The sequence below is a fragment of the Lygodium microphyllum genome, chromosome 27 (genome assembly GCF_053477565.2).
Source record: "Lygodium microphyllum isolate KBCC chromosome 27, Lygodium_microphyllum_v1.1.10, whole genome shotgun sequence".
Lineage (NCBI taxonomy): Eukaryota > Viridiplantae > Streptophyta > Polypodiopsida > Schizaeales > Lygodiaceae > Lygodium > Lygodium microphyllum.
Genome location: NC_141161.1, coordinates 120,101,318 through 120,112,387, shown reverse-complemented (window position 1 = coordinate 120,112,387; position 11,070 = coordinate 120,101,318).

The window sequence follows — 11,070 nt, the reverse complement described above, 5'->3', positions numbered from 1 at the left end:
GTATGCTTGTGCGTAGAGACATTGGGAATTACAGAATCATCCCTGTTGCCTGTTGATGCAAAATTGTCACTAGGAAGTGACTGTGTGGTCAAATACCACTTTCGTCAGTTTTGCAGATTTGCCTTTGTGAGGCTGAAGCTGTGTTCTTTGTAGTGACAGAATTTTTTGCAGTGTTCTGTAATGGCGTCTGATTCTCTCTCACAGATTGTCACTGAAAAGCTTGACAAGAACAACTTCCAAGCATGGAAGTTCAGAATGACGAATTTCCTTATGGGAAAAGGATATTGGGAATTTGTTGCAGGAAATGAAGAAGAACCAGTTCTTCCTGATGTTCCCAATCAACAACAAATGCAGGCATTTAAAGCATGGCATGAGAGAGCCAGGAAAGTTATGTACTGGCTGTCTATCAGCATTTCAGACTCTATGATTGTGCATATTCAAGATGCAAGTACGCCAAAGGAGGCATGGGATACTTTGTCAAAAATGTATAGCACAAATACGCAAGCCAGGAAAATGCAGCTCAAGCAAGAGTTGCATAATGTGCAAAGAGAAAATATGAGCATCAATGACTACCACATGAAGGTGAAGAAGATTGCAGATGCACTTGCTTCCATCGAGTCGCCAGTGGAAGATGATGATTTAGTTTCTGTGACCTTGAATGGTCTAGGAAAGGATTATACACAGTTTCGGACATCCATTTCACTTCATGAAAGACTTCCTGATTTTGAGGAGCTGATTGCTCTTCTAATTTCTGAGTAGCAAAGAAATGGTGGTGCATCTTCTTCAGGAGGAACTTCAAAAGAAGCTGTCTTCTACTCAAATGTTGGAAGAGGTAGAGGCAGAGGTAGAGGAGGCCGTGGTAGAAATCAGAATATGCAGCAAACTCAAGAAAACCAGTCCTATGGAGGAGGACGTGGTAACTCTAGAGGCAGGGGGAGCCAAAGAGGTCGTGGTGGATGGCAAAGAGGCCAAAATGCAAACAGCAATGTTGAATGCTACTACTGTGGTAAAATGGGTCATATGGCTAAAGAATGCTATAAAAATCAGAATGACATCATGAATGGAAAATTGCAATAAGGGAATTATGCATCTTCTAGTAGACAGGGTGATGACAGAAATGAGTATTTGTTCATGGTGCAGCACATGAACAATTCTGTGACAAGTGCATAAGAAAGCAATGATGTGTGGTATGTTGAGTCAGGTGCATCAAACCACATGACAGGTCATGCAGAATGGATGGAGGATGCAAGGAAAATGGAAAAACTAGGATTTGTGGAGACTGGTGATGATACTGCACATCCTATTGTGCAGATTGGAAAATTTCCTTTGTCTATGCAGGATGGGAAAAAGAAATACTTGTCCAATGTATTTCATGTCCCGAATATCACCAAGAATCTGGTTTCAGTTGGTCAAATGGTTGAGCAGGGCTTGCAGGTCAGATTGAATTCTCATGGATGCTTTGTTGAGGATATGAAAAATAAAGGTCGCTTGATAGCAAAAGGAAAGAAGAAGGGCAGAATGTTTACGTTGGATGCAGACATGTCTGAATTGAGTGCAGCAATGTTTGCACATGGGACCGGTGTTGTTGCAGATATTGATATCTGGCATAAACGCATTGGTCATGTTAATGTACAGCGACTTAAATCAATGTAGGCCCAAAATATTGTTGCAGGTTTGCCTAAATTCAAGGTTGCAGAAATGCATAAGGTATGTGAAGCCTGTCAGTTTGGAAAAAAGGCAAGGAAACCATTTCCTAGACATGTTCAAGAGAGTAAGAAGCCATTGGAATTAATCCACTCTGATGTGTGGACTACTAAAGCTGCATCTCTTGGAGGATGTCATTATTTTGTCAGTTTTATTGATGACTATAGCAAAAAAGTTTGGGTGTATTTTATGAAAAAGAAAAGTGAAGTTTTTGGGCACTTCAAAACTCTTAAAGCTATGGTTGAAAAAGAAACATGCATGCAAATAAAATGCCTAAGGTCAGATGGAGGGGGAGAGTACCTCTCCAATAAGTTTGTAAGGTTTCTGCAGGAGCATGGCATAAAGCAGCAATATTCATGCAGTCATACCCCACAACAAAATGGAATTGCAGAAAGGAAAAATAGGCATATTGGAGAGGTATCTCGTGCCATGCTCAATGAAAAAGACTTGCCAGATTTTTATTGGGCTGAAGCAGTTGCTACAGCAGTCTACATAATGAACATGACTCCCACTGCAGCAATACATGGAATGACTCCAGAGGAGAGGTATACTGGTAGGAAACCGGATATTTCTCATTTGAAAATTTTTGGTTGCATTGCCTATGTACATGTGCCAGATGAGTTGAGATCCAAGTTGGATCCAAAAGCTGAGAAGTGCATCTTTATTGGTTACTCTCTGCAGCAAAAAGGGTATAGATGCTATAACCCTTCTACTCGTAAGTTTACAGTGAGCAAAGATGTTGTTTTTGATGAGATGAGTAGCTGGTATAAACCAATAAATGTGATTGATGATGTAGATGCACAAAATGGTAATGCTGCACATAATTCACAGCAGTAGTCACAAAATATTAGTGGACCTGGAGCGTCCTCTAGCAGTGGTTCACATCCTTCGCCTAAAGGTAAAAACATTACTCTATGTTTTTACCTTTAGGCAAGATTGGTACCTTTACCTAAAGGTAAAAATGCAATTGGCTGTAAGTGGGTTTATAAGGTGAAGCACAATGCAGATGGTTCTGTGAACAGATATAAGGCAAGATTAGTAGTCAAGGGGTATGCACAAACATATGGCATTGACTATGAAGAAACATTCAGTCCGGTTGCAAGGATGGCAACCGTAAGAGTAGTCATTGCTATGGCTGCATCAAAGGGATGGTCTTTACATCAGATGGATGTAAAGAATGCCTTCTTGCATGGTGATTTGCAAGAAGAGGTCTATATGGAGCAGCCACCAGGTTATGTGCATGCTGTTTATCCTGAGTTTGTTTGCACGTTGAAGAAAGCCTTGTATGGCTTGAAGCAAGCACCTAGAGCATGGTCTGACAAGATAGGACAGTATCTTGTCACTATTGGCTTTCAGATTTCCAAGGTAGATTTCTCACTTTATGTGAGAAAAACAGAGAAAGGTATTATGCTACTTGTCATTTATGTTGATGATTTGATTATGACAGGTGATAGTGATGAAGATATCCTTCATGTGAAAATGCTATATTGAAGCAGAAGTTTGAGATGAAGGATTTGGGAGAGCTGCGTTATTTCTTGGGCATTGAGGTGATTAGATCACCAAGTGGGATACAGCTCTTGCAGAGGCAGTATGGATTGGACATGCTATCCAAATATGGGATGACAGGCTGTAAGCCTATTTCAGTTCCTTTGGAGCAGAATGTGAAGCTAAGCACAGATGCAGGTGGGCTTCTAGAAGACCCTACTATGTACAGACGCATAGTAGGAAGTTTGATTTATATGACTATTACCAGGCCAGATTTGAGCTATGCTGTTGGATTGGTAAGTCAGTTTATGCAGGCTCCAAGGAAACCCCATTTGGATGCGGCTAGATGCATACTCAGGTATGTGAAGTCCACATTGCAATATGGACTATTTTATGAGACTGGGGTTCAGATAGAGTTGCATGGATACACTGATGCTGATTGGGCTGGTAGTATTTCTGATAGACGATCTACCAGTGGATATGTGTTCTCTTTTGGGAGTGCTGCAGTCACTTGGAGCAGCAAGAAACGGCCTACAGTTGCCTTGTCGAGCAAAGAGACTGAGTACAGGGGTGCAGCAATGGCTGCATGTGAGGTAGCTTGGTTGCATAAGCTACTTTATGATATGCATCAGTCTACAGATGGGCCAGTTGTCATTTATTGTGACAACATGAGTAGTATACACTTGGCAAATAACCCAATCTATCATGCTAGAACAAAGCACATTGAGGTGCATTATCACTATGTGTGAGAGAGGGTTTTACTAGGTCTTATTGATCTAGTTTATGTCAGCACAGAGGATCAGGTAGCTGACATATTTACGAAGGCATTGGGCGCAGAGAAGCTGCGCAAGTTCAGAGACCTGCTTGGTGTGCAGGAATTGGGATTGAGCTCGAGGGGGAGTGTTGAGATATCGAGCTCCACTCGTGATACGCCAGGGTGACCGTTGTGTATTTATGTCACCGACTTGTCAGTTGCAGACACGGTTGGTACACCGCCCATGAATAATAGCTACATGACAGCAATCCTTATCTACTCTAGTTCGTGGCTCAGTTAGTATGCCACCTTAGTTAGTTGAGTTTGGTTTAAGACCCATATATAGGGTTCTTCTATTTCTTTGTATAAGAGTTCTTTTGGCTTACACAACTAAGAAGAGGAGAACTATTTTCAGCCTCCACCTCTGTGTGCATTCCCCCATTGTGCAAGCAAGAAAGCTACAAGTGAGACTCCTTCCTTCTCTCCCACAATCTTGACAATAAATTGGTGCCCCCACTGACGACATTCTCATCCACAATTCTCTACCTCCTTATGCAAGACGATACAACACATAGTGGTGCATCCTCTACAAAAAGTGCTCCAAGTGGCTCTTCTCCAACGCCTTCACCAACTCTTTTTGAAGCTGGTCAAAGTCCACGACTCCCACAATGGTCTCCCAAGGAAGCCCAAGAAAGGAAGTATGCCTATTGGATGATGGCACATATGCAGGTAAAAGGTGTTCACCTTAGAAATTCCATTATCTCACAACGGAAAAAATCATGTTGTCATCAATTGCTAGGTTCTCATAATTGTGGTGAGTGTTTTGCAAACAAAGTGAAGGCCTTTCCGGGAGGTCCTTGTCTCCAAATCATCAAATCCCTCCCTCTCTTTGGCCTAATCCACATCAAAGGAGGACAACTATGCATGAACTGTGTGGAGTTTTGTAGAGGTGCAAAGTATGGAAACTACCTTCAACTGTTGCTAGCTCGAAGGTTGGGTGTAGTTGAAAAGGTGGCCATTACACCTTATGAAATATATGTCATCGAGGATGGACACACTAAGGCAAGAACGATCATTGATGAGCAAATTCTCTATATAGCAAAGTTGGTGGGTTGTAGAAAGAAACACTCTGGGGAAAATCCTTTATAATTTAAGAAAGTGCATTCCCTCTACTCCCTTAAGTAGTCTCCACTTAGATTATGAATAATAATAATGACCCAAATTTTTACACCTTCCACTCTGTACAAAACATCCGAGTTAATGTATGCATTAGTAGGAAGATTTTCTTCCAGTAGCGTCTTGTCATGTACTTGGGGCTGAAAGATTAAGGGAGATTCATGTATCACTAGAACCTATAATATTCCCAATGCTAGACTACAAAGCATCCTTCAATGTACATGTCTTTATTTTATTATAATATTTTCTCATGAATCACCGCGAGTTGTATTGACCAATCCAACCTCTTGCTATGCAAACTGTGCATATTGTAGCCAACACAAAGCTTAGATTCCAAGGCATTATTAGAAGCATACTGGGGCCTAGACGTCTTGCTGAAATCAATGCATCTGTGAACCCATTCATCCTTCCCCTCATAAAATGCAACTTAAGTCTAGACATGTACATATTTGTACTCTACTATGGCAACATGGCATTTCCAAGCTTCTTCGGGCGCAATGGGGAAAATGGAGTGGATTTTTTGGACAACCTTGAGATGGCCTTCCTTTTCTCTGGGAGGGATGATGAAGCATTAAAGTTGAGGGCTTTTCCTTTGGTGCTGAAGGAAGAAGTTAGAATGTGGTTCCAAACTCTAAATTTGGTCCAAAGAGCTGAATGGGAGGGATTGAGGCAGCTTTCTTGTAGAGATTTCAACAAACTAACTCAGCTGAAGAGTTATGGCAACGGCTTTTGGCCCTCCATCAAAGTGATCCTTATGGTTATGCAACTTATGAGGAAGGGTTTTTGAATCTTTGGGGGCATGATCAGACTCACTAAATCCTAGTGAGAGAGCTCCAAACTGCCTTTGAAAGGATCGATTTATTTCAGGTTTGTACCTCTTGCTTAGGGAGAAGGTAAAGGTGAAATTTCCAAACACTTTTGAAGATGCTTTGAGAATCACTAGGGAAAAGAATCGAAATATTCTCTACCAATCCCAAGCTAGCCATGCAGTTTTGGGAAACAACATCACAACTATGGAGGCCTCTCAAGTTCTCCCAAATGTATCTAATGCACCAGGCCAAGGTCAAGAAGACATGATAAAAAAAATAAACAATCTTACTAATCAACCAGAGGATTTGAGAGTGAATCTTGTGCAAGGTGCAAGAAGACCTATCGAGGGGAATGGTGGGAATAAACCACAAATGCGGCGACAAACAAGGGAGATGTTGTGTTACAACTATGGAGAAAATGGACATGGCATGTACAATTGTCCTCACCCTAGAAGATATGATCACCCTGCCAGAGGTCCTCGACAACAAGTAAGCCCTCCTCGTGCTAGGAATCAAGAGCAAGAGCAGTCATGACATGCAATTTTACAACCACCTTATGTTCAAGTTGAAACCCCTGATGTTCAACCAAATGTTAATGTCATAAAAATAGAGGAGGTGGTCAGCGATAGAAGGCTCCAAGAAGAAATATCGAGAGGTAAGATGAAGGTAGATGTAGTAGAGACCATGCCTATCAAGCGGGTACGTGTCCAAACTGAGGCAAGCAAGGAAGCAATCAATGAGGCAAGTATATCACGGGCACCTAGAGATGAAGAGAAGAAGAGAAAGAATCGAACTAGATCTAAAATTGATATCTGCAACTTCCCTTTGGGTTCTCGAACACAACCTTATGATCTGATAGTAGATGTGAGCTCTCAAGGGCCAAAAATTACTTGACCACAACTACTTCATGCCTCTCCAAAGCTACGACGACAATGGTAAAAAATGGTAAGAACAAGGGCAAGGCAAGGTAAAATGGTTAGTGCAATCAAGGCATATGGCCTTAAAGATATAGTGCCTTTAGTGGAGGCTCAAATCAAAGGTCAACGGATTCGAAAAACATACATCTATAGTGGAGCAGAGGTTTGCGTTATGACAAAAAATCTTATACATCAATTAGGCTTAGAAGTAATGAAATGCTCAACCTTTAGGGCAAAGATGGCCAACAATGATGCAGTCACATGTGTGGGTGTAGTGAAAGCTTTGAGAGTTTTGTTTTTGGAATCACTGTAGCAGTGGATGTTTATGTGATGCCAGTAAAGGGAGAAGGATATCCCCTCATCCTAGGGAGACCTTGGCTTATGGGCATCGGAGCTAGGCAAGATTGGGCAACAGGGGATCTAGAGTTGAGGCCACGTAAGGTGGGTGGCCACAATCAAAAGATGGTTTACAACTTGAAGAGTAGGCGTCAAGAGAACCTTGAACTAGAAACGTCTGTCGATGAGTGGAGCTCAAGTGGATGTTCCTCATCGGTAGAAGAGAAAGAGAGTTCAAGTAGAGAGAGTGATAGCACTCTCGAAGTTATGGGCATCACCTTAAAGGAACCTACCTCATCAAAAGACAACCGAAGAATCCAAGGAGAAGATGTGTGGGATGCTAGCCTAGAGAAGATGATATCCAAGGATATAAAGGATGAAGAAAGGGAGGGTTATGTGAATGTTCTCAAGAAGCATGCATCATTGTTTATTTCTGATTATACTCATATTACAGGTGTCACTGTAGTGAAGCATCACATCCAACTCAAAGAAGGAAGCAAACATGTAGTACAAAGATTGAGAAGATTGGGAGTTGTGCAACAAGATGCACTGTTGATGGAGGTGAAGAGACTCTTGAATGCAGGATTCATATACCCAGTGGAAGATTCAGAATGGGTCTCCCCAGTAGTAGCGAGGCCAAAGAAAAATTGTAAGTGGAGAGTATGCATAGATTACAAGCCACTAAATGCTGCAACAAAGAGGGACCACTTCCCTCTCCCATTTCAGGATGAAATATTGAATGAAGTAGCGGGACATGAGCAGTATACAATGTGTGAGTGGCTACGCTGGATACTTTTAGATTCACATTGTAGAGGAGGATCAAAAGAAGACCACTTTCATCACACCATGGGGCTGTTTTGCCTTTCGGGTCATGCCCTTTGGTCTCACAAATGCCCCAACAACCTTTCAACAATTCACGAATATGGTCTTCCAACCTTACTTTGGTAAGTCCATAAGGGTTTTCATAGATGACTTTTGTATATACAGCTCAAGGAACATACATCTACGCAAGGTTGATGAAGGATTTACTCGCTTAGCTAGGTTGGGTGGACAACTAAATAAGGATAAATGTCACATTGGGGAAAGCAAGGTTACACTACTAGGGCATGTAGTGTCAATTGAAGGAATTGAGGTAGATCCAAAAAAGGTAGAAACATTGCTAGCTCTACCTTCCCCAACCTCCATCAAACATATAGTCTCCTTCTTACAAAAGCTAAGATATTTGGGTAGATTTATACACTTACTCTCTCAGGCCATATATCCCCCGTAGCAACTGACACGCCAAGAAACACTTGTATGGAGTGAATAAAGTGAAGGACATTTTAAGGAGATAAAGAAAATGTTGGGGTCACTTCCTATAATCCTCCAGCCTTGTTGGGAAGAAACATTCTTTGTAAACCCTAGCGTGGAAGAAGAGGCCATTGGTATTGCTATCCTACAAAAAGATCCAAAAACATCCTTCATGAGGCCTGTGTATTTTACCAGCCGCCTCATGAAATCCTCAGAGAAGGCTTACACCTCCATGGAACAACTAGTGTTGGCCCTCATGTTTGCAGTAGCCAAATTTCAGCTATATTTGCTTCCAAAGAGGTTTGTGATCATCACTGTGGAGGATATGTTTTCCTATGCACAATAACATATGGAATTCTCTGACAAAATAGAAAAGTAGGTGGTCCAACTTCAAGAGTTTGATTATACTATGCAAGTTGAAAAAACAACTCGAGCATGTCTGGTTGATATGTTGACAAACAGGTGCTATGAGAAAAATCTCAGGGTGAAAAGAAAGGACCTTCCACCATCCCCATCCATAAAGACTCTTGTAGATGCTAATAGCCTCTATTTTGATGGTGCATACAAGAAAACTAAGGATAAGGCAGCCGTAGGCATTGTTGTTTTCTCTCCTTTAGGAGAGAAAATCTATGGTGAAGGAATCATCTTGGAAGGTGTCCACTCTAACAATGAAGCAGAATATCAAGCTTTAATTCATGGTCTTTGTTGGTGTCTTAGTAATTCAATCGAGAGGTTGAATGCTTTTGGAGACTCCATGCTATTGGTAAGGCAGATGCAAGGTACATGGGCATGCAAAAATACAAACCTCTCTAGTAAAATGAGAGAGGCCAAATCTCTTATGAGAAGATTTAGGGAGGCACAAGTACATCATGTGCCAAGAGACCAGAACAAGGATGCCGACCATCTAGCATCATCAAAGCTGAATGAGTCAATGGTGGGAGCAGTGGCTATCAAACCCCTACTTCACGCAAGGAAGACTTAGAAGATATTCTACACCTCTTAGAGCAAGGAGAAGCTCCTAAACACCTGACTAAGGGAGAAAGATAGTGGCTAGCTTGGAAGGCTACAAGATATCGCATGGTAAATGATAGTTTGTATTGTCTTGGTAAGGATGGTGTGCTTAGAAAAGTGCCTTCAAAGTGAAAAATCGAAGAAATCTTAAAAGCTTGCCATGATGATGTTCGTGGAGGCCACTTTGCATATGACATCACAAGTAGAAAGATTCTACAAGTTGGCTTTACTTGTCCCAGTCTACACCGAGATGTCAAATATTGGTGTCAAACATGTGAAGAATGTCAGAAATTAGGACTACGACAGCTTATATAGCAGAACCCCAAACCCCAATTAATGTCTATGGACCCTTTGAGAAGTGGGAAATTGATGCCATAGGGCCTCTACCATGCACTCCATCAGGAAAAGAGTATATTATCATGGGGGTAGATTACATGACTAGATGGGCCGAGGCTATGCCAACTAGAAGAATCACTACTAAGGAAGTGAGTAAATTCATCTTTGACCACATTTTTTGTAGGTTTGGTACCCCTCTTGAAATACTATCAGATAGAGGACCAAGGTTTAGAGATAATGTGGTGGATGAACTCATGCAAATGCTAAATATTCAACGACGACACTCTACCCCTTACTACCCTCAATGCAATGGATTGGTGGAGAAGGTAAATGGAATGATTTGTAAAATCATCAGCAAATAGGTACATTCAAGGCCCGGGATTGGGACAAGCACCTTAGTGGAGCTCTATGGGCTTACAGAATCTCCTTCAAAACCATGTTAGGGTTCACACCTTTTCATCTAGTTTATAGACAAGAGGCTCTTTTTCCTATTGAGGTGAAATTAGCTAGCCTTTGGATATTAGGTGGCACAATAGGGTCTCAAAAGGAGAAGTTACATCAAAGATTACTAGATCTAGAGAGGCTACAATTGGATCGTGAAGAAGCCATCAACCCCCACTACTCCCAGGAAGCTGAGAAGCGTAGAGAAAAGTTCAACAAGAAGCTAACATATAAAAACATCAAGGAGGGATCTTTAGTACTTTGATATGACAATCGCTTTGATAAAAGAAAGGATGCCAAGTTTCTTTATCGGTGGGAGGGACCGTTTTGGGTCACAAATAAATTCAACAATGGCTCCTACAAACTTCAAGACATTGAGGGAAAAGTACACAAGACCAGGGTAAATGGATGGTGCTTAAAACCCTATCACATCAGGGTGGGATCAGCTTAAGATACCAAAGAGCATCTAGAGGCATAAATACCTCTAGCCAGGTTGGAGGGGGCTATATGATCCGAGAAAATCACAAAAATTTATTTTTTTAACACTTTGTTGAATTTTTGTACATTTGGAGGTTTGAAATAAAGAAGAGGGTGGGAACAACCTCTTGGGAAATCCAAGAAATCAATAGATGGAAATATTTCATGGATTGGTTTACCAAGGGGGGGTGAAGAGTAAAGATCAATGGAGGAAGGTGAAGGGAAAATGTGTAATGTGAAAAGAAAAGACATGAAATGGATTTCAAGCCATCCAAAGGGTATGTGAGGCTCATAATGTCATGGATTTGGAGCCTTATGATAATTCAAACAAATG